This window comes from Mauremys mutica, chromosome 2 (assembly GCF_020497125.1).
Source record: "Mauremys mutica isolate MM-2020 ecotype Southern chromosome 2, ASM2049712v1, whole genome shotgun sequence".
NCBI lineage: Eukaryota > Metazoa > Chordata > Testudines > Geoemydidae > Mauremys > Mauremys mutica.
This window is the reverse complement of record NC_059073.1, coordinates 88191420-88218864: the sequence shown is the minus strand read 5'-3', so window position 1 is coordinate 88218864 and position 27445 is coordinate 88191420. Positions and strand designations below refer to the sequence as shown.

General features: G+C 45.1%; 1 long non-coding RNA gene across 1 annotated transcript in view; it reads left to right on the top strand.

Moving 5' to 3' along the window:
• LOC123364870 overlaps positions 1-27445 on the top strand; it is a 69477-nt gene that overhangs the window by 26227 nt on the left and 15805 nt on the right. The window contains exons 3-4 of the long non-coding RNA XR_006577319.1: positions 16719-16820; positions 23044-23235. This is a non-coding gene — a long non-coding RNA (uncharacterized LOC123364870). The remainder of the gene's footprint in view (positions 1-16718; positions 16821-23043; positions 23236-27445) is intronic.

The window sequence follows — 27445 nt, the reverse complement described above, 5'->3', positions numbered from 1 at the left end:
CTGTCTACCTGGCCAGTGCATCTGAGTTCAGAGCGCTGTCCAGAGTGGTCACAATGGAGCACTCTGGGATAGCACCCATAGGCCAATACCATCAAATTGCGTCCATGCTATCCCAAATTCGACCCAGCAAGGCCGATTTCAGCGCTAATCCCCTCGTCGGAAGTGGAGTAAAGAAATCAATTTAAAGAGTCTTTTTAGTCGGAAAAAAGGGCTTTGTTGTGTGGACGGGTCCAGGGTTAAATCGAGGTAACGCTGCTAAATTTGACCTAAAGTCGTAGTGTAGACCAGGCCTGAGCATGCCCCCATTTAAGATGCAGGGACTGAGCAGGGCTTTCCTGGCAAATGTTGCTTTGGGTTGCTATGGCACTAGATACCAGAAATGAGGCAGGAATCGGTGGAGGGAGGAAATTGTAATGTCTTAATGCATCCAAATAAGGGGACTGAAATAAAGTTGTTTGTGTAATCTTAATTCAGGCATTTCCTAACTTCTGAGTGGCGACTTCGCAACCTTAATGTTCTTTTCATGTAGTTCTTTTAATGTAAAGGGTATATAATGTATAATTAGTATTGTGGGACAGTTAAGTAGAAGCGAATTTAATATTTTGTTCACTTTCTGATACTTCATGGAAGTGAGGTCTCCAGTGGGCTCTTTTGCACTTATGAGTTTTCCCACTGGTTCACAGTACCATCTCTCCAGAGGAGCATAACTGTCCTATCTCCAGGGCAACTGGCATCAATCCTTTGAAGATTAGGACAGACTTTCAATTTAGAGGAGGTTTTGGAACAAATTGATTAAACTAAACAGTAATAAGTCACCAGGATCAGATGGTATTCACCTGAGAGTTCTGAAGGAACTCAAATGTGAAATTGCAGAACTACTAACTGTAGTTTGTAACCTATCATTTAAATCGGATTCTGTACCAAATGGCTGCAGGATAGCTAATGTGACACCAATTTTTAAAAAGGACTCCAGAGGTGATCCTGGAAATTACAGGCTGGTAAGCCTGACTTCAGTACCGGGCAAACTGGTTAAAACTGTAGTAAAGAATAAAATTGTCAGACACATAGATGAACATAATTTGTTGGGGAAAGTCAACATGGTTTTTGTAAAGGGAAATCATGCCTCATCAATCTACTAAAATTCTTTGAGGGGGTCAACAAGCATGTGGACAAGGGAGATCCAGTGGATATAGTGTACTTAGATTTTCAGAAAGCCTTTGACAAGATCCCACACCAAAGGCTCTTAAGCAAAGTAAGCTGTCATGGGATAAGAGGGAAGGTTCTCTCATGGATTGGTAATTGGTTAAAAGATAGGAAATGAAGAGTAGGAATAAATGGTCAGTTTTCACAGTGGAGAGTGGTAAATAGTGGGATTCCCCCAGGGATCTGTACTGGGCCCAGTCCTATTCAACATATTCATAAATGATCTGGAAAAAAGGATAAACAGTGAGGTGGCAAAATTTGCAGATGATACAAAACTACTCAAGATAGTTAAGTCCCAGGCAGACTGCGAAGAGCTACAAAAGGATCTCACAAAACTGGGTGTCTGGGTAATAAAGTGTCAGATAAAATTCAATGTTGATCAATTCAAAGTAATGCACATTGCAAAACATAATCCCAACTATACATATAAAATGATGGGGTCTAAATTGGCTGTTACCATTCAAGAAAGAGATCTTGGAGTCATTGTGGATAGTTCTCTGAAAACATCCACTCAATGTGTAGCAGCAGTCAAAAAAGCAAACAGAATGTTGGGAATCATTAAGAAAGGGATAGATCGGGGTGGGCAAACTTTTTGGCCCGAGGGCCACATCAGGGTTGTGAAATGGTATGGAGGGCTTGGTAGGGAAGGCTGTGCCTCCTCAAACAGCCTGCCCCCGCCCCCTATCCGCCTCCTCCCACTTCCCGCCCTCCTCAGAATCCCCGACCCATCCAACCCCCCCACTCCTTGTCCCCTAACCACCCCCCCGGGGCCCCCCACCCCTTACTGCCCCCCCTGGACCCGACCCCCTATCCAACCCTCCTGCTCCCAGTTCCCTGACTGCCCTCTCTTCACATCCCCACCCCCGAGAGGTCCCCCGGGACACTCATTCCCTATCTAATCCCCCTCCCTGTCCCCGACCACCCCCTCCTGGGACCCCCTGCCCCTAACTGCCCCCCCTGGAACACCACCCCCTATCCAACCCCCCCAGCCAACTCCCCCCAGCCCCTTTCGGAATGTGGCCCTGTGAACATGGGCAGAGGACTCAGGAGAAGCCGGGGCAGCTGCGCAGCCAGACAGAAGTGGTGGTTCCTCCTTTAAAGCACTGCTTCTCTCCGGCCAGCTGTGCAGCCGCCCAGTGCTCCTCCTGAGTCCTCCGGCCCATGCTCACAGCGCTCCTGGCACCTACACCTCCCGCCTGCTCCCCTGAGGCTGCAGGTGAGCCTCCCTCCTTACTCTCCCCTGCCCCCTCCTGCGGGGGGTGCACCGGTGCTGAGCTGCCCGGCAGCGCAGTGAGCTGAGGCTGCAGGGGAGGGGAAACAGCAGGGGAGGGGCCAGGGGTGAGTGTCCCTGTCCGGGAGCTTGGGGGCCGGGCAGGACGGTCCTGCGGGCCAGATGTGGCCCATAGGCTGTACTTTGCCCACCTCTGGGATAGATAAGACGACAGAAAATATCATATTGACTCTATATAAATCCATGGTGCACCCACATCTTGAATACTGCATGCAAATGTGGTCACCCCATCTCAAAAAAGATATATTGGAATTGGAAAAGATTCAGAAAAGGGCAACAAAAATGAGGGGAATGGCTTCTGTATGAGGAGAGATTAATAAGACTGGGACTTCTCAGCTTGGAAAAGAGATGACCAAGGGGAAGGTCTATAAAATCATGACTGGTGAGGAGAAAGTAAATAAGGAAGTGTTATTTACTCCTTCTCATAACACAAGAACTAGGGCTCACCAAATGAAATTAATAGGCAGCAGGTTTTAAGCAAACAGAAGGAAGTATTTTTTTTACACAACGCACAGTCAACCTGTGGAACTCTTTGCCAGAGGATGTTGTGAAGGCCAAGACTATAACAGCATTCAAAAAGAACGAGATAAGTTCCTGGAGGATAGGTCCATCAATGGCCATTAGCCAGGATGGGCAGGGATGGTGTCCCTAGCTTCTGTTTGCCAGAAGCTGGGAATGGGTGACAGGAGATGGATCACTTGATGATAACCTGTTCTGTTCATTCCCTCTGGGGCCCCTGGCATTGGCCACTGACGGAAGACAGGACACTGGGCTAGATGGACCTTTGGTCTGACCCAGTATGGCCATTCTTATATTTTGACTTGATAGGCAATAAGAAGCCAGGGAACTGAGAACTGTTATCTTAGTTGCTACCCTGTAAGTCACTGGGGGAGCTCTCTCAATGTGAATGGCTTCGTTTTTTGGTATAATGCATTTCAACAACCAAGCCTGGAAGAAACAAACGCATGAGTCTCCTTGTGTCTTTTCTTCATGCTTTTCTGTCAGGGACACAAATCTGGCTCCTGTCTACAGAATAAAATTGCTTTCAGCACTTTAAAACCCAAGAATCTGATCTCTACATACCTCAAGAAATTCATTAATCTCCATGCCAGTTCCAGGAATTCCCTTTAAATCCCTGACAATGAATCCAGTAAATCTTTATTATGCAGCCAACTTCTCCTCAAAGTAGATTGTGAATGTCCTCTTCACTGGGGATTATATTACCTGCCAACTTTTCAACAGTCAGTCAGTTTTGGGTTGTGTTTGGGGGAAAGTGTAACAACATCTATAAATTAGGAGTGGGGGAGTGTGGAATGGAATTAGAGTAGCAGGATACTCCAGAGTATTGAAATGTAGCAACAAAGGAGGACTAGCAATTCTAAGATAGCAACCATATATAGAAACTTTCCTAATATTACTTACAAAAACTTCCCTTTTCCTCCCTTTTGTGAGGTTTTCAATCTGATTCTGTCCTCATATGCTGGTGAAGGTCAGTGGTGTAACATGGGCAAGTGGAATCATAATTAACCCATTTGCATCCATATAAGGCAAAATTATTTCCCATTTTTGGTGGTAAAACAAGTCAAATTGATGCATTTACATAATTTAGCAAAACATATCCTATTTTGCAAAGATGCAATTCTCATTTTAAAAGATTGTAGTCTGGGCCACTTCATATCTGAGACCAGCAGCAAACTATAAATCAAGTATTAGAGGTCCAGTCTCTACTCCACTTATTTGCTTTCAAACTGGCAGATACAGCACACTGAGGCTATGTCTACATTACTGCGGTAAATTGACCTAAATTACGCTACTCCAGCAACGTGAGTAACTTACTGTGGTGTCTACACCACGCTGGGTCGACAGGAGATGCTCTCCCATTGACTTACCTTACTCCTCTCGTTCCTGGTGGAATACCAGAGTCAACTGGAGAGCACTCTGCTGTCGATTTAAGGAGTCTTCACTAGACCCGCTAAATCAACCCCGGGTGCATTGATCTCAGGAGCATGGAGGTAATGTAGACATAGCCTGAGCCCTGGAAGAAGAACTGGGAAGAAATTTCCTCATATTGCTCCTTAGGGTGTCCTCTGCCTGACACAGGAGTAGCACTAGTAGTCTCTGAAAATGTTATTCTGGTTGAATACCCTAGCATTAATTTAAAATGATGTTAAATCAGACCTGAAATGCACTTCCAGTTTTAGGGTTTTTTCCCCCCTTCAGAGCTTTAACATTCAATTATATGTTACCTAGAAGAACTTGTAAAATTTACAATCCTGCATCTGGTCTGTGTACAAATAAGAGTTAGCTTGACCATAGGAAGGACTGAACCAAGTGAATTGCAAAGACTTTTGAACAGATTTGCTTGTTTAGAGCCCTAATCCTGGGTTTATTACAGTTTAGTCATCTGCAAAGCAACTGATAGGGTTGGCAAAAGTCTTATGACTTCAGATGTGGAGTAAGCACAAAGAGTAGAATATACTTTGGTGATGTGTATTTGGATTTTTAATGCAAATCTATATAACTACTTCCAAAAACACACAATGAATTTGTCAGTCACGTTCCTATCTGTTGTTTGCTTTTCATTAATATTTGTGTGATTTAGTCTTATTAACATGGATAGTCACTGAAAGCACACAACCATTTGTATCAAAAGTACAGGCAGAGGCATTCAATTAGTGAATGGAAACCCTGGTCATAGGTAATATGATCATTGTAACTAGCCGACAAGCTTGAATAGCGAATATTGAATATTAACAGAACTCAGTCCAGAGAGCTAAAAAATAAAATAATGATTTAATTATAAACTAGAGAGAACCTCAGATCTACACACAGAAATATCATGAATATAAAGAGGTAATAGTCAGCAAATGACCTGCTCATGTCTCTCTAGGTATTTTATAATGACCAATAACTGTATCTAATAATAAAAAGCATGAAAGGAGATACACAAAGGAATTATATGACAATAAAATGCTTTGGGGTTTCTTTAAATCTTACATGAGGTGTTAAAAGGGTACTTATACCATAGGGATAAACTATAAACATTTTTTTTAATTGGGTGGGGAGCTCCCTTCCAGGAGCAATCGCTGAGGAATGATTATCTTACGGCAGAGGGGGAGGGTAGGAACACTAGAGTTTTTCTGTCAAAATAGTTGGCCAGTTCGACATCTTAGATTGTATTTCAGCTTTTTTGTAGTTTCTGTTTATGTTCTCTGACTTTTTTCTTCTAGGCTTTCCTTTAGAAAACGTCTCAGCTAGTGCTTGCTGCTTTTGTGTGAAGAAGTCATTTTGGTAATTTAACATCCTTCATTTTTGAATGAATACCATTCTGTTGCTAAAGATAGGGATATGACATTCCACTTTTAAATAAGTGGAAATTTTTTCAAAATTGCCTCTGACTTAGGTGTCCAAGTATCATTGAAAGCCAGTGAACCAGGCCATTCCAATCAGGTTAGTGTCTTTAAAAAAAAGACAGGCATTTTTTAATTTTCTTTCCTTTGATTAAGGATTTCAAGCCAAAACAATTTTTAAAAGAAAAAATATTGTGAAACAATGCATACTGGCCTTGATTCTGTTTCCATTACGCTGCTTTGTTGATGTCTGTTTAGCATGCCTCCAGCTTCCATCCCGGGCACACCACAAGATCCATTGTCTACAGCCAAGCACTGAGGTACAACCGCATCTGCTCTAACCCCACAGACAGAGACCAACACCTACAAAATCTCCACCAAGCATTCTCAAAACTACAGTACCCGCACGAGGAAATAAAGAGACAGATCAACAGAGCCAGACGTGTACCCAGAAGCCTCCTACTGCAAGACAAACCCAAGAAAGAAACCAACAGGACTCCACTGGCCATCACATACAGTCCCCAGCTCAAACCCCTCCAGCGCATCATCAGGGATCTACAACCCATCCTGGAGAATGATCCCACACTTTCACAGGCCTTGGGTGGCAGGCCAGTCCTCGCCCACAGACAACCTGCCAACCTGAAGCATATTCTCACCAGTAACTGCACACCGCACCATAGTAACTCTAGCTCAGGAACCAACCCATGCAACAAACCTTGATGCCAACTCTGCCCACATATCTACACCAGCAACACCATCACAGGACCTAACCAGATCAGCCACACCATCACTGGTTCATTCACCTGCACGTCCACCAATGTAATATATGCCATCATATGCCAGCAGTGCCCCTCTGCTATGTACATCGGCCAAACTGGACAGTCTCTAAGGAAAAGGATAAATGGACACAAATCAGATATTAGGAATGGCAATATACAAAAACCTGTAGGAGAACACTTCAACCTCCCTGGCCACACAATAGCAGATCTTAAGGTGGCCATCCTGCAGCAAAAAAACTTCAGGACCAGACTTCAAAGAGAAACTGCTGAGCTCCAGTTCATCTGCAAATTTGACACCATCAGCTCAGGATTAAACAAAGACTGTGAATGGCTTGCCAATTACAGAACCAGTTTCTCCTCCCTTGGTTTTCACACCTCAACTGCTAGAACAGGGCCCCATCCTCCCTGATTGATCTAACCTCGTTATCTCTAGCTTGCTTCTTGCTTGCATATATAAACCTGCCCCTGGAAATTTCCACCACTTGCATCTGAAGAAGTGGGTATTCACCCACGAAAGCTCATGCTGCAAAACGTCTGTTAGTCTATAAGGTGCCACAGGATTCTTTGTTTCTTTTGCAGCATGAGCTTTCGTGGGTAAATACCCACTTCTTCAGATGCAAGTGGTGGAAATTTCCAGGGGCAGGTTTATATATGCAAGCAAGAAGCAAGCTAGAGATAACGAGGTTAGATCAATCAGGGAGGATGGGGCCCTGTTCTAGCAGTTGAGGTGTGAAAACCAAGGGAGGAGAAACTGGTTCTGTAATTGGCAAGCCATTCACAGTCTTTGTTTAATCCTGAGCTGATGGTGTCAAATTTGCAGATGAACTGGAGCTCAGCAGTTTCTCTTTGAAGTCTGGTCCTGAAGTTTTTTTGCTGCAGGATGGCCACCTTAAGATCTGCTATTGTGTGGCCAGGGAGGTTGAAGTGTTCTCCTACAGGTTTTTGTATATTGCCATTCCTAATATCTGATTTGTGTCCATTTATCCTTTTCCTTAGAGACTGTCCAGTTTGGCCGATGGGTGGCAGGCCAGTCCTCGCCCACAGACAACCTGCCAACCTGAAGCATATTCTCACCAGTAACTGCACACCGCACCATAGTAACTCTAGCTCAGGAACCAACCCATGCAACAAACCTCGATGCCAACTCTGCCCACATATCTACACCAGCAACACCATCACAGGACCTAACCAGATCAGCCACACCATCACTGGTTCATTCACCTGCACGTCCACCAATGTAATATATGCCATCATATGCCAGCAGTGCCCCTCTGCTATGTACATCGGCCAAACTGGACAGTCTCTAAGGAAAAGGATAAATGGACACAAATCAGATATTAGGAATGGCAATATACAAAAACCTGTAGGAGAACACTTCAACCTCCCTGGCCACACAATAGCAGATCTTAAGGTGGCCATCCTGCAGCAAAAAAACTTCAGGACCAGACTTCAAAGAGAAACTGCTGAGCTCCAGTTCATCTGCAAATTTGACACCATCAGCTCAGGATTAAACAAAGACTGTGAATGGCTTGCCAATTACAGAACCAGTTTCTCCTCCCTTGGTTTTCACACCTCAACTGCTAGAACAGGGCCCCATCCTCCCTGATTGATCTAACCTCGTTATCTCTAGCTTGCTTCTTGCTTGCATATATAAACCTGCCCCTGGAAATTTCCACCACTTGCATCTGAAGAAGTGGGTATTTACCCACGAAAGCTCATGCTGCAAAACGTCTGTTAGTCTATAAGGTGCCACAGGATTCTTTGTTGCTTTTACAGATCCAGACTAACACGGCTACCCCTCTGATATTTGTTTCTTTTGTAAGAGCAATCCCTGAGTTCTACAGAGCCAGTTCGAGGGCTCTGTGCCCTTTCTGCAGCCCTCAGTGTAAGGGGCATGGCCAGGGGAAAAGAAGGGAAAGGACAAAGTGCATCTGGGCTCCAGAAATTTCTACTGCCAGAATGGTCTGGCTGTGATCAGCTAAACATAAGTTCTCTACTTGATTCTGTCCCCCAAATCAGGCCCAGAACCATATTTATGAAGACGGTGTAACGTCACACTTGTCCCACCATCTCCCCCAAATTCTGAGCCCAATACAGATTGACCAGACCAGAGAATTAGGTGCAATTGTTCATACATGACTGAACTCTATTTGCTCTCTTCCCTTTTTTAAAATACTATGATTTTCCACTTTTTTTTTAAGTGCATCTCAAAGGGGAGAGAACTGCAGAACTTTCAGAAAGTCCTAATTCATAACTCAGTGTTCTTAAGGTGCAATGTTTAGTAATAACTTTCCCAGGTAGTTAATTAGAAGCTGTAGGGTAAATACGTTAAATCTTGAAATACTGCTTTGCATTGATTACAGCTGGACAGTAAATGTCCTTGCTGTATTGTTTATGCAATACTGGACACATACTCTGACAGCTAGTATGGTTTCCCACAAAACACAACATAGGATTCTTCACTTTACTACCTGTGTGTCAGAAAAAGAATTGACAGTTACAGAACTGAGGGCTATTTCATACAAGAAGTGGTCACATAAATGTCTACACCAGCAATTAGAACTGGTAGCTGAAACTGATTTTGCTTCAAGTATCAGAGGGGTAGCTGTGTTAGTCTGGATCTGTAAAAAGCAACAGAGTCCTGTGGCACCTTTAAAACTAACAGATGTATTGGAGCATAAGCTTTCGTGGGTGAATATCCACTTCGTCAGACGCATGTAATGCATATTTCCAGACTGATTCTTGCCTGCATATTTATACCTGCCTCTGGAAATTTCCATTACATGCGTCTGACGAAGTGGGTATTTACCCACGAAAGATTATGCTCCAATACATCTGTTAGTCTTAAAGGTGCCACAGGACTCTCTGTTGATTTTGCTTCATGACTGTCCCATTTAAGTGAAACTTTGAGTGTTTCTATAGATTCAGAAATAATTATTGCTACTAGATCACACTATATAGCTAACACACACGGATTCTGAGCATGTCTAAATTTACAGCGATATGTGCAAGTCGTGTCTACTATTAAGTATGTACTAGAATTGCAGTAAAGCATTTTGATCTACGAAAGAGCAGGCACTACTTCTTCCTGCTCCCTGCATTTTCTTCAGCCACTTTGGCTGCACATGGCTCCATTTCTTCCAAAACTATGTAGGTTCTTATACCACCTTTATCATTATAGTATCTGACGGTCTTCTAGTAATGCATCAGGTGAAATGTGGTTCATTCTGTCTCATCCTCTCCCCAGGGGCAGAATTGCGAGCATAGTGTAGCACACTGTTTTGGTAGATTCCCCAAAACAAAACAATTTCTCTTTAATGTTCATGCTACTATGTGTGTGTTAGAGGAGGCAGCCTGAAGAAGTGAGGTTTGTGATGGTCCATAGTTCCCGTGGAAGTTCATGTTGGCTGCTGAGAAAGCTCTGAGTAGTGCACAGTTGAGGTTTACCCTTATTGTAAAAAGTCTCATTATGCCTGAGGTGTGGAGTTGTTGATCACGGTCCATCGCCCTCGAACTTTAGGTGATCTTTTAGATATGTTGGGTGTAGGCCGTTGAACACCTTGAACGTAACTCTCAGCTGGATTCCCATAGAATAGAGAGGGGAGGACAGGTTAGGTATGCTCATGGTAGCCCATTTTGCTGAGGAGTTGTGCTGCAGCGTTTTGTAGTAGTTGGAGTTTCCTAAGGCCGATGGCTTCATGTCCAGGCATACTGCACTGCTGTAGTCAAGATGGGAAGTAAGAAAGGCATGGCTAACCAAGCCCAGTTTGCCATCTGCCAGGATGAGATGGAGTGTCCTAGCCAACTGAAGATGTCAGAAAGTGTTACTCCTGGATGATGAACTTACTGTCCCTGAGGAACCCAGGAGCACTTTTAAACTACAGACAGGACTGACAAACTGTGGCTGTGTACCTTTCTCCAAAGGAGACTGTGCCATAGCACCAAACTCCTCAAAGTGGCCAGCCACAAAGTGTCTCCTTCTGTGGTGCTCCTAAAGAAGGGAACCCTTCATCTTTAGGAGCTCTGCATCTTTGGAACTCCTCAGGGCAAAAGTGCCCATCATAGTCTGAGTCCTGCCGCCTATCTCCCTTCAGCTTCCTCCTCTGGCACTGCCTGGTGCCACTCAGCTTTTCCCTCAGGCCTGACAGCCAGTCACGTGTGGCAGAAAGGCAGAGTCATGTGGTAATGTCACAAAGAGAACTATTTGGTTGTATAACTGAATCGTTTGTAAGGCCTTGGCTTGGCCTCTCTGGCTCAGCCATGCATATGCTCCAGTCTCAACTTTCCATGTTACAATGTTACTGCAAAGCTGCCAGACTGATCTCAGTGTTTTGTAAGTATACAAGGGTTTTTATTGCCAATTCCAAGAAGTGGACAAAGAACATGAGGCACATCTTCAAATTTTGAGACTTCTACATGAGTAAATAAATGTTGACTCTTTATTTGCCTTCTGTTGTTGCTTCTTAACCTTTAGGATGCTCTCAAGTTTTTCACATTTTCTCACTTTTCTCTGCACCATAAGGCCTAGAAACATATTTTAAAAAATAAATAAAAGCTGAGATTCTCCCACAATCATTTTAGAAATCTGGGTCTTGTTTAATAAATAAATAAAGTATCGTGAGGCTTGCAATAAAATTCTGAGTTGTCAACAGTGCATTAGTAACTATGTAGGTTGAGATTAACAAAATTCTGCTTAAGTAGGTAATTGATATTCTTGAGGTTCAGAATAAGTTTCATAACAGGTAGCATTCACACACTAGATTTATTTACACATCCTGTGTTTCACAGTTGTGCTCCACATCTGCATAGCTCTTCCACATGAGCAAAAGAGAGCTCACTTCTCTGCTTGTGTGATTATCATCAGCAATGATGAGACTTAATTACTGGAAGAGGCTGTTTATAATTAAAATAACACCTGTTTATTGACCTGTACATAAAAGCCCAGGGACAAATACTGCTCCTTCTTTAGTGAAGAGAGCTTCATACTCAGTGGAACAGGTGCAGTTTCTTTGTGCAAGAGGCTAGGATTTAGGAGAGATGGGTAAAGGTGCATGACAAGGGATGGAAGGTGCATGACAAGGGATGGTTGATCTGTGGAGATGTGGCTCCACCAACACTAAGATTGCAGTAATGCCCAGGCTGCCTGCATTTCCAACATACAGGCACAATGGCTGAAGTAGCAGCTCCTCATTTTGTGCAGGGGTACAAAAGGTTTCTTCCCTCTGGGCTTCACAGAAACCACAAGCACACAGCCTGGTGCTTGACAGAAAATAGATGGAAATGCATACCTCTTGTAGACTTGCACCCATCATACTTCCATTTATAGTCTGACGTCTCTGCCACCACTGGTATTGCATTCATTACATTTAAGATATTTCTATCATACATGCTGAATCTAACCTATTCTTTCACCAGACCTTGTTCAAAGTCTTAGCGTAAGGTCACTTTAAAGTTTAGATGTCTGATGGAAAACTCTGTCCCTTAAGAAACAGCCTTTAAAATAGTAATGGGTGTTATTTTTCCTTTTTTAAAAGAATTATTAGCATATTATCTGATAGTGTCGAATTGGATTTAACTGTCAATCAGTTAGAAAGCTTTAATTTAAGCAAATAACACTCTTTAAAATAACACTGAAGTAATAAACATATTTGGTGTTAATAGATTTCAAATAAGTTTATACTGTGCTTGTATGCATGTTTATACTTTGGGAGGACTTAAATGTAAAGCAGATTGGAGATGAACTTACTAATGAGGATCTTTGAAGACACCATTTCCTTGGGGGAGAATGCTTACATGCTAATATATTCTGATTAATTTTCATGTAGTTATCATTCACTTTCAGGATTACAGTTAATGCTTGGATTAGGAGTAGGAAATGGTAAATCATGAAGTCAACACTAAGTTCTTATACCTGTAGAGATTTCAGTTGTGGATCTGTATTCAGTCATTCAATGCTTCATGTCAATATACAGTCTTTTCCAGAAAAGATTGAATGACCTTAAATTATAGAATTCAAAACTGAATTAGGTTCATGGTCAAATTAACAAGAACAGTACAAAGCTGACATGTTTAATTTATAATTCCTGACATAGTTGACTGAATTTGTGTGTGTGTGTGTAACCTGTTTTGTGCATCTGTTTCCACTTCCTGGGTTCAAATGATCAAATGTGTTGGAGCTATCACTTTATTTCGGATTAGTTTCCTGTGATAGTAAATTTATCAAATCCTAATGTAAAAGTATGATGAAAGACATGGGCCATGCAAACGTATTGGCATAAAGAGGAGAGATGTGTTGCACTGCTGACTTTTTTCAAAAGGATTAAACTACATTAATTCAAAGACAAAGAATGCAAGAGCCTACAGAACTAGGATTTAAGAAGTCTAAAGATAGATAAAGAGTACTGTTCAAGAACATCACAGGATTCTAAATGTCAACAAAGTAGTAGATTCCAGTGAGTCCTCGAACAAGAAATTAATTGTATAGAGATGTATAGATAAGAAAATGAGACACTTTTATGTAATCTTGCTGTTCATGCTTACCAGCTGATTATCAAGGCAAATGAAGTGATCTATGTGTATAGTCAATATACTGTATCACTATGTAAGGTGCACTGGGATCTTTTGGAAAGGAAGATACCATATTAATACAAGATAACCTTCTGAATGTTCAAAAAAATATTAACTAGCAATGCTAGGAACGTGGCAACCATCCTGTCAAGTAAGCAGTGGGGTGATGCATACCCCACGTGTCCAATGGTGCATGAATATTGGGACTGTACTTGCAATATCTAGTTTGTCAAGTATTTAAAACAAAACACTGTACCACCGGTGTATAATAGGGTAGTTGGACCCTTAAATGAAACTGGGACCAGCTCTCCTCTTCTGGGCCCAGTTTGATGTAATGAGAGGGTGGGGCCGTCCCTGGGAGCTATAAATGGGAGACAGTCCAAAGGCAAGAGGGTTCAGAACCTAGAGTCCTGATAAGGAGAGAGTCCAGAGTCCTGAGAGGAGAGAGATCAAAAAGAGGAGCTGGGCTGAGAGAGTCAGGGAGGGGAGTGCCCCTGAAGGAGGGAGCATTGGGAGTTCCCAAGGGAGCAGTGGTGCCAAATCAGGTGATGAAAGCAGAAGGCAGTTGGGGTGGGGAGAGGGGGGTGTCACCTATGAAGTGCCATGGCCAGAGGGCTGGAGAGAGCTGAAGGCTAAGAGCAGCAGAGGGAGATGCTTGCTGTCTTGAGCTAGACCGCTGAGGCCAGAGGGCCAAAGAGGGCTCAGCGCAGAGGAATGATGGAGTGAGTTCACTGATGTCTCCAGGCACGAGCTGGAGCCAGACCTGGAAAGGAAATAGGGTGGAGAAGTACCCCAGCTAAAGGGACTTGGGTGAGGTGTGGTCAGATGCTGGAGCCCTGCTTGAGAGCTAGGGCATGGTGAGATGCTGGTGCTGTATTTGCTGTGTTGATGAACTGGTGGGACTTGAAGGATTGAATGTACTGTTCAGACTGTACTAGGGAATGCTGGATTATGGTTGTGAGACCATTTGTAATAAACCAACATCCATAAAAGGCTATTGATACTCTAAAAGCATGCAGAGTATTACTGAGGTCTCCAGAAGAAAGGGGAAACTCAAGCAAGTGCACCAGTCATGCAATGGCCTGAACTAGGAGGGTGCCTGAGGTGGAGCTGCCTTTTTATAAGATGGTTAAGGACTAAAGACCTAATAAGACTGACTTTATTAAATGAACTTAAGAGAAAGGCAGGATTTTTTTTTATTTCCCAATTTGTCACAAATGCATACTTGTGCCATTACTGGCATCCAGTCTCTTGGAGGTGGCAACATTCAACTAGCAAAATGAGAGGCTATTACTGAAGTCTCTCTAATTTTCTGAGTGTAAATTCAAAATCAAAATAATAACCCATAAAATCAAAAATTTGGGTTAAAGCCTTGCTTTAAAGCCAGGCCCTCAAATGATTATTAAATGGCATTTATTGTACTTGCTTGTGAATGATTTGAAAAAAAAAATAAAGGCACATTAGTTACACACAATAGCCCTGGTATCCTTAAATGTAGTATATGGTGGCCAGTAATCTACTTTAAAATAGCAGAGCTATTTATCTGGGTTTCACCCTGATGGATATCAAATCTACAGAGAGAAATTTTTTTAGTATATTCCAAGGATATGAATACTGTTTTATAACAACAAAACTAGATAAAATTCAACATACATCAATATGACTTCAGAAATAATAACTACATGCCACTAATTTAGCTAAAAGTAGTTGGGTTGCATTATTCAAACAAAACAAAGTTGTGTTGAAGTAGGAACATTACGGTATGACTTTAAAGAATCGATTTCTCAGTTTCCCTTTTCACTGTGTTAATTACAATGACTCATCATGACATCTGTTGAAATGAACTAATTAAGTGTTTAAACACCTTTACTTCCATCTGTCAATATGAAGGTCTTCTTGCCCTTGCATTTACTATTAATCTAATGCGTTTTTCCTAGTATACCTTTTTCTACTTCTCAAATTACAAATGATGGTTCTTTTTTTTCCCCCACAGCCTTGGCAATGTTACTATCAATTATCTGCACCAGCTTAGCAAAATATGTTAGCAACAATTAAATCTTGTTTATTTTGCAATTAAAATTCTCAGTCAGGCTTGCATCATTCGCCAGCGGGTTGGCATTCTGTGTTGGTCATAACTTGGCCTGCTACCTATTTCTTATTCTTATTTTACTCACCATTCTACTGTTTCTCCATGTGTTCAGCTGCACTTAAAAATACCAAAACTACTTAAGGTATTGGCTAGGTTTTTTCCAGGTTATCCAGTGAGACAGATGTTAGCCTCCTCTATTCCATGTATTTGGGGACGGGAGGAGTGTTTTCATTATGTATCCATGAGCTCGCAGGGTCAGTTTAGAACAGATCTCAAATATTTTCATAGCGTGGGCTATAACACAATACCTTCATGGACCCTTCCCCCCACCTTCACAATTCCATATAATCTCTGTAGCAACTACAGCAATTGCTTACATGGGGAAGGTAACCTTAGAGAAGAATTTGTGTACTGAAGTCTTTAACCACTCCACCTGTCCTCTCAACCCAATCTCCTGTTGGCTACTAACCTTCTGCACTCCCACACCTCCTTTTTTCTCTCTTCTGTTCTGTTCCATTTCTAATACAATGCATGCTCCAGTATCACCTTCCCCCACACTCCATTTTTATTGTTAACATACTGTCCTCTCCCCATGTCTAGAATTGTTTTTGACTGCTCCCTCTTGTTCAACACATACACATTGTGTTCAAGTCTTGCCACATCTTCCCCAATAACACTTCTAAGATTGTCCTTTTCTTTCTGGCTAAAACTCTCATACAGGCTCTCAAAAACATATTGAGTACTGTAATTGCTTCACTTCCAGTGCAAGGGGAAATATACTCACCAAATGGTGAGAGGAAAGGAAGCACAGTACCCTAATAAGGGATGTCTATTCATTCTGCTACTTTGATATGCTTGATTTTGCTGATTTCTCTCCCATTCTCCTTAATTTGATTCCTTTCCTTTACCAGTACTGGGTCATTCAACTATGTGGGCATTATTAATCAATCAAATGAGAGATCAGGAAGTCAGAACTGTACCAGGGGTTCTGGGGGTCTTCCTCTGGTTTACCACTGGTACACCTGGGAACTAAATTCTAAAGTCAGTACATAAATTACTGAAGTCTTCTATTACAACTGGATTTTTTTACATCTCAAAACCGCTGATTATCTTCAAAAGCTCATTTAGCTGCACTGATATCAAGTTTATTTTCCTATTTCTGTACTGCATTGGTACTTTTCTTGTTCTGTTCTGATGGCTCCCTCCCATCTTCCTTGGGACAGGTACGGTATTCTGTTGCTTTAGTTAACTGTTTTGAATTAGGACCACCATTTTTCTTTATCTTCCTGCACCATCAGATGCATACCATCAGTTTCTGCCATTTATTTCAGGCTTGTGCTGGACTGTTCAGGCCTCTGAATGCCATGTTGATGGAATATGGCTTCTTTCTCTGTTGTTCTGTGTAATGTTTCTCTAAGTCACCCTCTTTCTCTCCCCAGGTGGTGTCCATATCATCATTTGACATGGAAGTCATGCTGATGGCATCCTTAAAGCATGTCCTAAATATGTCAATTGTCATCTTCCCATGTGGGATACTTAAGGTTGGTTTGTTGTACTTAAAATTTCTGGTGCTGCAAGAAACCCTCTAATGGATGCTGAAGATTTTCTGTAGGCATTTATTCTTTCCATCTACTCAGGAAATATTGATTCTGACTCCATAAGAAGCAGATATCTACTAACACGGGGCTGAGTCCTGAAGTCAAAGGTCAATGTCCTCCTACACTTATGCAGGTCAAAGACTGTGCTCTAGCTATGGGAAGCAGATTTCTGTAGACTTGCCCCCCATTCCCTCTATGGGCAGTGGCAGCAGATGAAGTGGAGGGGCTGCCTGGGGAGGGGAGCAGCCCCGAGGCGGGACTCCGAGAAGCAGGAAGCAGCCCCTGACTGGGCTTCCAGAGAGGTGCTCCCACCATTCTCCCCAGCTGCTCCCTGCCCCCAGCCTAGGTAAGATTACAACCCTGGCTGTAGCTTAGGGCTGCTCTTGGTGACACAGTGAGCACTGCTGGGGCTTTGGCCACAACCACAAGCTCAGTGACTTGCCTTGCTCCTTGTCAACATCCAGCCTGCACCTGCTGTTCCTCATCCAGCCCCTGTGGGCACCTCTGCTATCAGGCAGCCCTGGCTTCCACTGCTCTGGACTCACACAGCAGTTGCTGCTTCAACTCCACTGAGCCTGGGCTCTGGAGGCACTGCCAGGTAATGAGCCTGACAGCAAGGAGCTCATCCATAAAGGTGTCAGGCAGGCTGGGATGGGTTGGGGGGAACAGAGTGCAGGGGCTGAGGTGTGGGGTTGGCCTGGGGGAGCCAGGTGTGGGGCCAGGCCAGGAGTGTGGAGGCTGAGGTACAGTGGGAAGGCGCTCTCTCTTGCCTTGCAAGGGGGAATCGGTGCCCCCTACTTGGATGGCTTAGTGTGGGGTGGTGGGAGGGTCTATGTTGTCGACTGGGTCCTACAGCCTGGGAGTTGCACCCTGCTGGTGTCCAGGTCCTGTTGTGGTAGAGTTGAGTGGCTCCCCTTTCAAGTCCTGGGCAAGTGGTGCCAACCCACACAGAAAGGGCCACTAGAAGGAGCTGCCCAAGTGGATGGTGGGGGAGGAAGTATTTTCTACTCAGAGAGTGGGTCTTGGCCCCTTGTAGGGCTTCAGGCAGAGGCCAGAGGGACTTTCTGCCTGGCCTGGCCCGGCCTACCTCAGCTTGTTTCGGTGTCACACTGTTCCCATCCCACAGGGTCTGTTACCAGGGCCCGCAGCTGCATGAGGTTTTGGGGTGGCAGCAGAAGGGGAGGGTCTGCCATGAAATTCTAAGGAGGTAGAATGGGGAGAGGGAAAATGAAGTTTTGTCAAGGGCAGCAGGTTGTCTTAAGCAGCCTCTGATGCAGGTAGAACTCTCTGGGTTGAGGGGCACAGAGGTGGTGGGAAGCTGGTTCTGAGTATGTTTTACCTGCCTGGCAGGTAACAGAATTTCCCTCCTCAGGCTTACCAAGCATTTAGGATTTCTAGTTATTGAGGGGGAGCAGATGTTTTATATGGCATGTTTTGCTAGAGAGGTGATGAACTTCCAGTTAGAAGTTTGCATAAGAATTAATGGAAGTAAGAGTGCTCCAAGCAGCTGTAACTCCCTCTCCATCCTGGCTTCCTGCAGTTGGCTCTCCTCTGTTTAAAAAGAACCTAGTACACAGTGGGGACTACCAGAAATAAATTATAAGAACTGCAGGATTTGACCCACAGTGAAGATACTCCTATTTTTTCACACTCTGAAATTCTTGCTGTGATATTCTGTACACCGGATGCTTTCTCTTTCTTTGTTGTAGTTTATAGTTATTTTACAGCTGGCATAGTATCATTTCTTTTAAAGGTGTCTGGTTACTTTATCTCATTCCTTTATTATGCAATCCAGTAACACTTTAAGTATTCTAACAAGATTTTTTTCTACATTAATGAAAATGTTTTAGATATACCATAATTGTATTTCCATTGAGAGCTCTTTACTCTCACTAGAGAGCATATTTCAATATGAATGTGTTCTTTTTTTCCCCTTGAATGTTCCATTCATCACTTTAGGTTGCAGTAGTTTAAGTGCCTGCACTTCTCAAAACACTGGTTCTAAAGTTTGATTTCACACTCAAATATGACTGAACTTTGCATAGTGAAGGCCTCAACTAAGCTGACTTGATTGTCCAGTCATGACACCAAGTCTTATCCATAGCTCTACATAAGCAGAATAAAAGATGACATGGGCATACATGACAAGTACTCTAACAAATAAATACCAGGGCAAGATTGCTGTTGAGATTAGGGTAAATCCACTGTGAACATCAAAGCTACTTTGTAAATTGGCTACAATTCTCTTCCTGCCCTGACATACGATACTAGTATGTTACATAGTAAGGGAGAATCTCAGATGAATTCAATCAATTCAAAAAATGGACAAATCCCAAACTTCTAGTCTATTGTTACACATATAACATGCTAAAATATTAATTTGTGCTGCTTCATATCTCTAGTTTTCAATAGACTTTTTCTTCAGAAAACTCATGGTCTCTATTTTCACTCTTGTGCAAAGGCTTGTATTGCACCTAATGGTGCTGTTAGAGGGATGTTCAAACCAGGAAGGAAGAATGGCATAAAAAAATGAGGCATTCTGGTTAAAAATATGCATTATGCACACACTAAGAGAATTGCTATAGTGACTAGGAGAGGGGCCATTTAAATGGGATTTGAGCTGGATGCATGCTGTAATATTAAATACTGGACAATGGCCGGTATGCAAGGGAAAACATTGCATATACTCAGATAATTTGAAAGTAATTTTAATTAGACTGTAATTTGTATTCAAAGCTAAGATTCCACTCACACAATGGTAATATTTGCCCCACAATAAAAGACACACAGCTGGCCTGGTTCAGTTTTGAGACCCTGTGGGAGGAGGCAGGGAGGTGTCTGAGCCCAGGCTCCAGCCCCAGTCCAAGCCCAAATGTCTACATTTCATCTTTATAGTTCTGCGAACTGAGCCCCACATGCCTGAGTCAACTGACTCAGCCTCTGAGACTCTTTGCTGCAGGTTTATCACAGAGTAGATATGCCCAAAGGAGCTAAAACAGCTCCCAATTGAAGTATGTGGCATTTACACCATTGATTTAGCTAAGAGCAGGTTGAGCCCCAAAAGTGATCCCAAATGGCACTACAGAAAATTTACAAATAATCTCCAAAAATCTAGAGAAGACATCCACAAATTCTGCGGTTTGGAATTTAATGACATTAAGTACCATACTAAAGTATGGCAAACATGCTTCAGATTTACAGTGGACAATCCTGGTCTAATATGGGTGAAATCTTAGCAGCTTATACTCAAACTGGGCAAATTAGAAACTAGAATCAGTGGGGCAAGATCCAGACTTTAGAGGTGTCTGAAATCTGAGATATGGGATTTCTATACAATATTTAGATTGAGATTTTATAATAGACAAACACTCATGAACCCTGGGATATTAGAAATCTAGATTTTTACAACTTGAGCCCATTTCTTCTAGTAATAGCTGTCTCAGTTTCAGGCTCAACTGCACCTTTGACCCCTTCCTGGTCTTTCTGGAGGGCACCACCTTAAGGCTTTGAGTGTCCAATAGTCACTTCTCTCTGGCATCTAACTGGGAATCCAAAACTGAACCAATTAACTGGTTTCAAATGAAAACAGTGACTGGAGGAAAATTGGGTTTGAAGATTCTACCTCTGGAATTTGAGCAAGAAATCTGGGTGGCTGAAATAGTGGGTGAATTAATATTTGGCTTGGATTTCATTATGGCTAATAATTGTGTAATCAGTGTCAGGAAAGGTGTCTTACAAATTCAGCTTGTGGAAATTTTTATTTAAAGATAGGGCCCAGGTCAGACAAATGACTTGTAGGCAGTTGGTTTTCCGTGAACAAATTGTCCTGCCCCCAAGCAAGGGAAATATGGGAGTGATTGAAACCTATTTTGAAACTGAGGGTACTGCAGGAGAGAGAGAGGAATATCTTACCCGCTAAAGCTCTTATGGATCTAAAACAACCTGTTCACTTGTTGAATGCTGCTGATGAGCAGCAAATAGTAAAAAAGGGAACTGCACTTGCAAAATGGATTTGGTGAATACTAATGTAGAGGAAAACTACAGGTGAACTCCCTGAGTTTCTATTAGACTTGTTCTAATGCAGTGTTGTACACTTACAGGAGGAACAGCAGAACAGTCCAGGACTTTCTGGTTAGGAATCAGGAGTTGTTCTCCTGATGCAGCAAAGATACAGGTTGTACTGCACTGGTCTGAGATAAGTTTGATAGTGGGGGAAACCAACTCATTAAATATCCACCTCAATAATTGCTAGAAGGAAGAAGCAATTATAGGCTATTAAGGACATATAGCAGGAAGATATAACTGCACCTCCAACTTTGGGACTTACCCATAGTTCTGGTTAAGAAAAAGATGGCAGCACCAGATTCTGTGAACTACAGAAAATTAAGTGAAGTTGCAAAGGATTCTTATCCATTACCATGAATAGAAGATACCCGATGTTCTGTAACAGGTTCAACCTGGTTTTCCACACTGGATCTTAAAAGTGGGTATTGTCTTTTGGATCCTCTGATGGTTGGACTAGGCCCAGAACCCTTCTGCTGGAGGCCTCAGGGTCCTGCCACACCCATCCCAGGAAAGGAGCAGTGGAGCTAAATCCTCCAAATTACCTAGAGAGATTGTGAAGGAAAGAAGTCAGTCAGGAGGAGGTTGGAAGGGGCTAGCCAATCAGAGGGTTGAAGGGTAGTATAAAAGAAGCTGCTGCAGTGCCACAGATTAGAGTTGGTCCTTGATGGAGCCAGAGGAGTGCAGAAGGTGCTCTTGGCTGGCTGAAGGGAAATGCAGCACCCTGGACAGCTCACTACTGTCAGAGACTGGGGGAGCAAGGACTACCTCCTGGCTAGCTGCTGAGCCTGAATATAAAAGTCCCCAGGTAAGGGTGAAGCATCAGTGAAGGCTGGGGCCATGAGGAATGGCCCAGAGAACTGAAAGCAGTTTTGTTAAAGGGACACAGCTGCACATGGCTACTCTTCTTAGGGTCCCTGGGCTGAAGAGGGAAATTCCACTCATAGAAACTTAAGGCTATACAGAGCTACACCCCAGACACTTTCAGGTTTGCAGTTCTATAGGGCTTTGCTCCTATTACACATGGTTCATTTGTGGGTTCGCCAATATTGCAAAACCACCGCATAGGCTAGATGAGAAAAGGAAACCATTTCAGTGGTCAGCAGAGTGTGGTATTGCATTTTCAAAGTGGAAAAGGGATCTTGTGACAGCTCCTGTCTTGGCCTATGCATATTTCAAAACCACTTTCACACTGGACACAGGTGCTAGTGCTTATGGTTTGTTGGTAGCATTGACTCAAGAATACAGATTTGAGAGGGTGGTAGCTTATTACAGAAACGTCTATGTTTTCCTGAGAGAAATCGTGGTACCACCTGAAAGGAGCTCCTGGCAGTGGTTAAATCTAGATAACATTTTCATCGATATTTGTATAGGAAGAAATTTATGGTCAGGCCAGGCCAAGCTTCTCTGAAATGGCTCTCTAGATTCAGGAATCCTGAGGGGCTATTGGCCAGGTAGCTGAAGAAACTACAATGCTATGATGTCACAATTACACACATAAGTTTCTCAAGGGATGGACATGCCTCTCTTCCTCAAATTTGCTGAGGTTCCCATGTTCCTAATTCATCCCTGAAACAATGATGGTAGGATTGCAGGAACAGGCTCCAACGCAACTAAAACCTTCTTGAAAGAGAGGATCCTGATGTCAGGATAGTGTGTGTGATTGGAAAATAAACAGGCAAGTATAGTCACCTGGTGCTGGATGCGGAAGGAGAAAGGCTGGGGAGAGGTACCATCTTATGATTTGTGTCCTTCATGGCATAGAGCCAGCGGAGTGGGGCATGGTCGATAACTAAGGTGAAGTGCATGCCCAGAAGATAATAACGGAGTGAGTCTATGGTCCATTTTACCATCAGGGCTTCTTTCTCAATTACAAAATAGGCTCTCTTGTGCGGGAACAGCTTCCTGCTAATATACAGGATGGGGTGTTCGTCGCCTCCTACTACCTACAATAGGACCACTCCTAGGCCCATGTCTGAGGCATCTGTTTGTAACAAAAACTCCTTGGCGAAGTCAGGGCTGCACAAGACTGGTTCCTGAGAGAGCCGGGTCTTCAGAGTTTGAAACTCCTTCTCACAGGCTGTTGTCCATTGGATCCTTTTAGGAATCTCATTCTTGAGGAGATCAGAAAGGGGGCCACAATGGAGGAGAACCCCAGGATAAAGCTGCAGTAATAGCTGTCTAGTCCCAGGAATCGACGTACCTGCTTCATTGAGGGTGCCATGGGGCACAGCTGGAGAGCCTGGACTTTGCTAACCAAGGGTCGGATTATATCTCTTCCCAATGTGTACCCAAGGTATGTGGTCTCATGCTTCCCAAGGTGACATTCAGTGGGGTTCACTGTCAGGCTGGCCTCCTTGAGGGACTGTAGGACCGCGGTCACATGATTCAAATGGTCCTGCCAGTTGCAACTATAGATAACCACGTCTTCTAAGTACGCAGCTGCATATCCATTACGGGAGCAGAGAATTCTGTCTATTAGCTGCTGAAATATGGCTGGGGCCCCATGCAAGCCGAAGGGCATAGTCTGGAACTGGAAAAGTCTGAAGGGGATGGAGAATTTTTTTTTCCCCCCGGACTCGGGTGTGAAGGGAATCTTCCAATAGCCCTTCATTAAGTCGAAATTGGTAATGTATTCCACCTTTCCCAGCCAGTCGAGCCATTCATCAACATGGCACATCAGGTAGGCATCGCACTTCGATGCTGCATTGACCTTGCAGAAGTCGATGCAAAAGCAGGTCCTTCCATTGGGCTTAGGGACTAGTACCACGGGGCTTTTCCAGTCACTAAATGACTCCTGAATCACCCCTAATGCAAGCATCAAGCGAAGTTCCTCTTTCATGGTCTGTCTAAGCTTCTGGGGAAGGGCCCAGCGGGGGTTCTCTGACCTTAACGCCCGGTTCCATCTGAATATGATGAGTTATCAGATGAGTCTGCCCTGGTTGGGTTGAGAACACGGAAGAGAAAATGGTGATCAGTTCTTGGGCCTGACCTCCTGTTTGGGAGTAAGAGTGTCCTCAATCTTGACCACTCCGGGGTTTGAGGCCTCTGCAGCCTGCGGGCCTACTTTGGGCTCTGGTGGGTAGGGTGCTATTAGTAAGCTTTCCTGAGCTTTCCACAGTTTGAACAGGTTCACGTGGTAGATCTGTCATACGTTACATTTGTCTGGGTACTTGATTTCATAGTTCACCTGCCCTACATGCTGGATCACCTCGTATAGTCCTTGCCACGGGCCAGGAGCTTCAACTCTGAACTGGGCAACAATAACAGCATCCAGTCACCAGGCTGAAACTCCCAGAGGAGGGCCCATTTATTCTAGGCTGCTTCTTGGGTATCCTGGGCATGTAGGAGGTTCTCCCTGGCAAATGAACGTAGGGCCTCAAGTTTCTCCCACAGGTTTAGCACATACTGTACCACTTTGTCGACTCAGGATGGTTGCTCCTCCCACATTTCTCAAACGAGGTCTAAAATCCCCCTGGATTGCCTCCCATATAAAAGTTCAAACGGTGAGAAACAATGGAAGACTGCGGTACTTCTCGGACCATGAACAGAAGAGGCAGGAGCAGCTGGTCCCAATGTTGAACATCCGTCAAGACAAACCTTCAGAGCATTGTTTTTAGGGTTCGGTTAAAGCATTCTCCCAGGCCGTCCATTTGGGGATTGTATACAGACATTCTGAAGGTCTTGATCTTAAGTAGACGGCAGAGCTGTTTGAATATTTGGGACATAAAGTTTGTCTCTTGATCTGTCAAGATTTCCCAGGCACCCTGACTCGGGCGAAGATGTTCATAAGTTTCATCACCACTCACTTGGCATTCATGGAGCGTAAGGGCATTGCTTCGGGGTGCCAGGTCGCATAGTCCACCACAAGAAGGATGAACCGGTATCTGGTGGCGCTCTTCTCAAGAGGGCTAACTGTGTCGACTCAAATCCACTCAAAGGGTACACCTACAAGTGGGAGGGGGATCAACGCAGTGATGAGCTGCCAAAATGCTAACAACCGGTTCCCTCCTCCTCACCCCATGAGGGGTCATGCCTCCCATGGGACTCCTGCCCCATCCAACCCCCCCCCACATGTTCCTTGACAGCCCCCACCCCAGGACCCATGCCCTATTCACCCCCTTCCCTGTCCCGACTGCCCCTTGCCACCCCATCCAACCCCTTCTCTGATTCCTGATGGCACCCTGGGACCTCTACCCCATCCAACCACCCCTTCTCTCTGTCCCCTGACTGTCCCTGGAATCCCTACCCCTAACTGCCCACCCCCCCACTGCCCCATCCAACCCCTGCTCCTTTCTCACTGCCTCCCCTCCCGACCCTTGCCCTGTTCAATCCCCCTGTTCCCTGCCCTCTGACCGCTCCAACACTAATCCATTCCCCCCCCCAACTCCCCTGCCCTCTATCCAACACACCCTCCCTGTTCCCTTACTGTCCTACCTGGACCCGGGGCCAGCCCCGGGGGCCGGGCAGGCAGGAGCCGCGCCGCCCGGCTGGACCCGAGGGCCGGGCAGGCAGGAGCCGCGCCCCCCCCCGGCTGGACCCGGACCCGGGCAGGCAGGAGCTGCGCCGCCCGGCTGGACCTGGGGGCCGGGCAGGAGCCACTCCGCGCTGCCCGGTGAGGTCACAGCTGGACCCGGGAAGCAGGAGCCGCGCCGCCCAGCCCCAGGGTCCGGCCGCGACCTCGCCGGGCGGCGCAGCGCCTGGAGCCCTCCCCTCCCACTGGCGCCCCCGCCCCAGCTCACCTGCAGGAAGCCGCTGCTTTCTTCTCAGCCCTCCCAGGCTTCCCGCGCGAACAGCTGATTCGCGGGAAGCCTGGGAGGGGGAGGAGAAGCCAGGAGCTTCTGAAGAGGAGGCGGAGTGAGGAGAGCTGGGGCTGGGGGAAGGGCAGGGGGCTGCTACAGCTTTTCTTAAATTTAAACGCCCTTTTGGAACTAGTTGTCCCTCCAGGAACAACCGGTTCTAAAGGGGCTTCTAAATTTAACAACCGGTTCGTGCGATCCGGTGCGAACCGGCTGCAGCTCACCACTGGATCAACGGGGCTCTCTCAGCTGGCCACGATGCGGTGAGCTGACACTCTGGGCATGAGTCAGAGAAATCGCCACATCTCAGTAGATCCCCTGCCAAAAGAACTGGCCTAAAATCCTGGCCAGCATCTTTTCCCTTCCAAGGTGCCCAGCCATGGGTATGGCATGGGCAAACTTCATAACTTCCTTTCCGAAAGGCTGAGGCACCAAGAGCTGATGTTGAACCTCTTCAGTTGGTTGATCTTTCTCTATGCGGTACAGACAATCACCTTGAATCTCAAAGCGTGGGAGCCGTCCCACTTGACGGGGTTCAACAGTCTCCCCATTCACCATTGCCACTTGGGAATATGCCTGGCTCAGGGTGTCATCAGCCTGTTGCTCCTCCACAAAGTCAGAGAGGTGAGTCAAGACTAGGGTAATGGGATTACTAGGGTAATGGGATGAGTTCCCCTCCTGGCTGGGAGGGGGCCTGGTGGGCCCGAGCTTGCACTGAGGTCTGTGATGCCCCTTCACCAGGGTCAGCAACCTCCCCCACTCCTGCAAGGATTGCCACTTCAGGCCGGCCAGTGGCCAGAAGTAGAGGTCCTTGACCATTGGACAGGAACCCCACCAGGTCCGCTAACAATTCCCCAAAATAGTTCCAGTCCCAGCCTAAAATAACTGGGTAGTCCAGTGTTGGGGCCAGGCCAACGATCAGGGGCTCTTCATGTTTCCCTATTGTTAAAGTCACTTCCATGCAAGGACTGGCCCTCATGTCCCCATGCACGCAGTGCAACATAATGGTGCCCTGAGTTGGGTCAGGATTAGGCACTACCGTACTTCATGCCAGGGTCTGGGCACACCCTGAATCTACTTGTCCCATCACTTCTTTTCCATTTACCCGCTCCAGAATGGTCAGCTTTGCTGGATCCCTGGGGTGCACTCATGCCTGCAGAGTCCAGATCTTCCCAAAGCTACATTCCATGTATAGGCAGTCTCTGGACCAGTGTCCAGAACAGCCACACGTGAAACAACAGTCCTGCTCTTGGGTGGTGCGTGAGGTTTCCTCCCTGGGTACCTAGGCAGTTGGGTTGTGATGGGCCTCCCTGAGTTCTGGGCCAAGCAAGGGCCCTGGCTGGGCCACTGACCAGGCTGTGGTCTCCTGAACTGCAGGGCTCTGGGCCTCTGGATTTGGGGCCCCTGGCGTCTCTGAATCTTCTAGCCCTCCAGAGTTCTGGTGTGGGGGCAGAGACCTACGTTCCTCACAATACAGGGGTCCCTGGGTGGTTTCATACTTCAGGGGCATGGACTCTTGGTTCCAGCCAACCCTGAAGGGGTTGTCATCCTGGGGGACTTGGTGGCTAGGTAGTTCTCCATGAGCTGCATGGCCTCCCTCATGGTGTCAGGGTGATGCTGCAACACCCGCTCTCTTTCCCCAGGGGGCAGGATCTGAACAAACTGCTTTAGTAGGACCCATTCAGTGACCTGCACCCCCATCTTTGC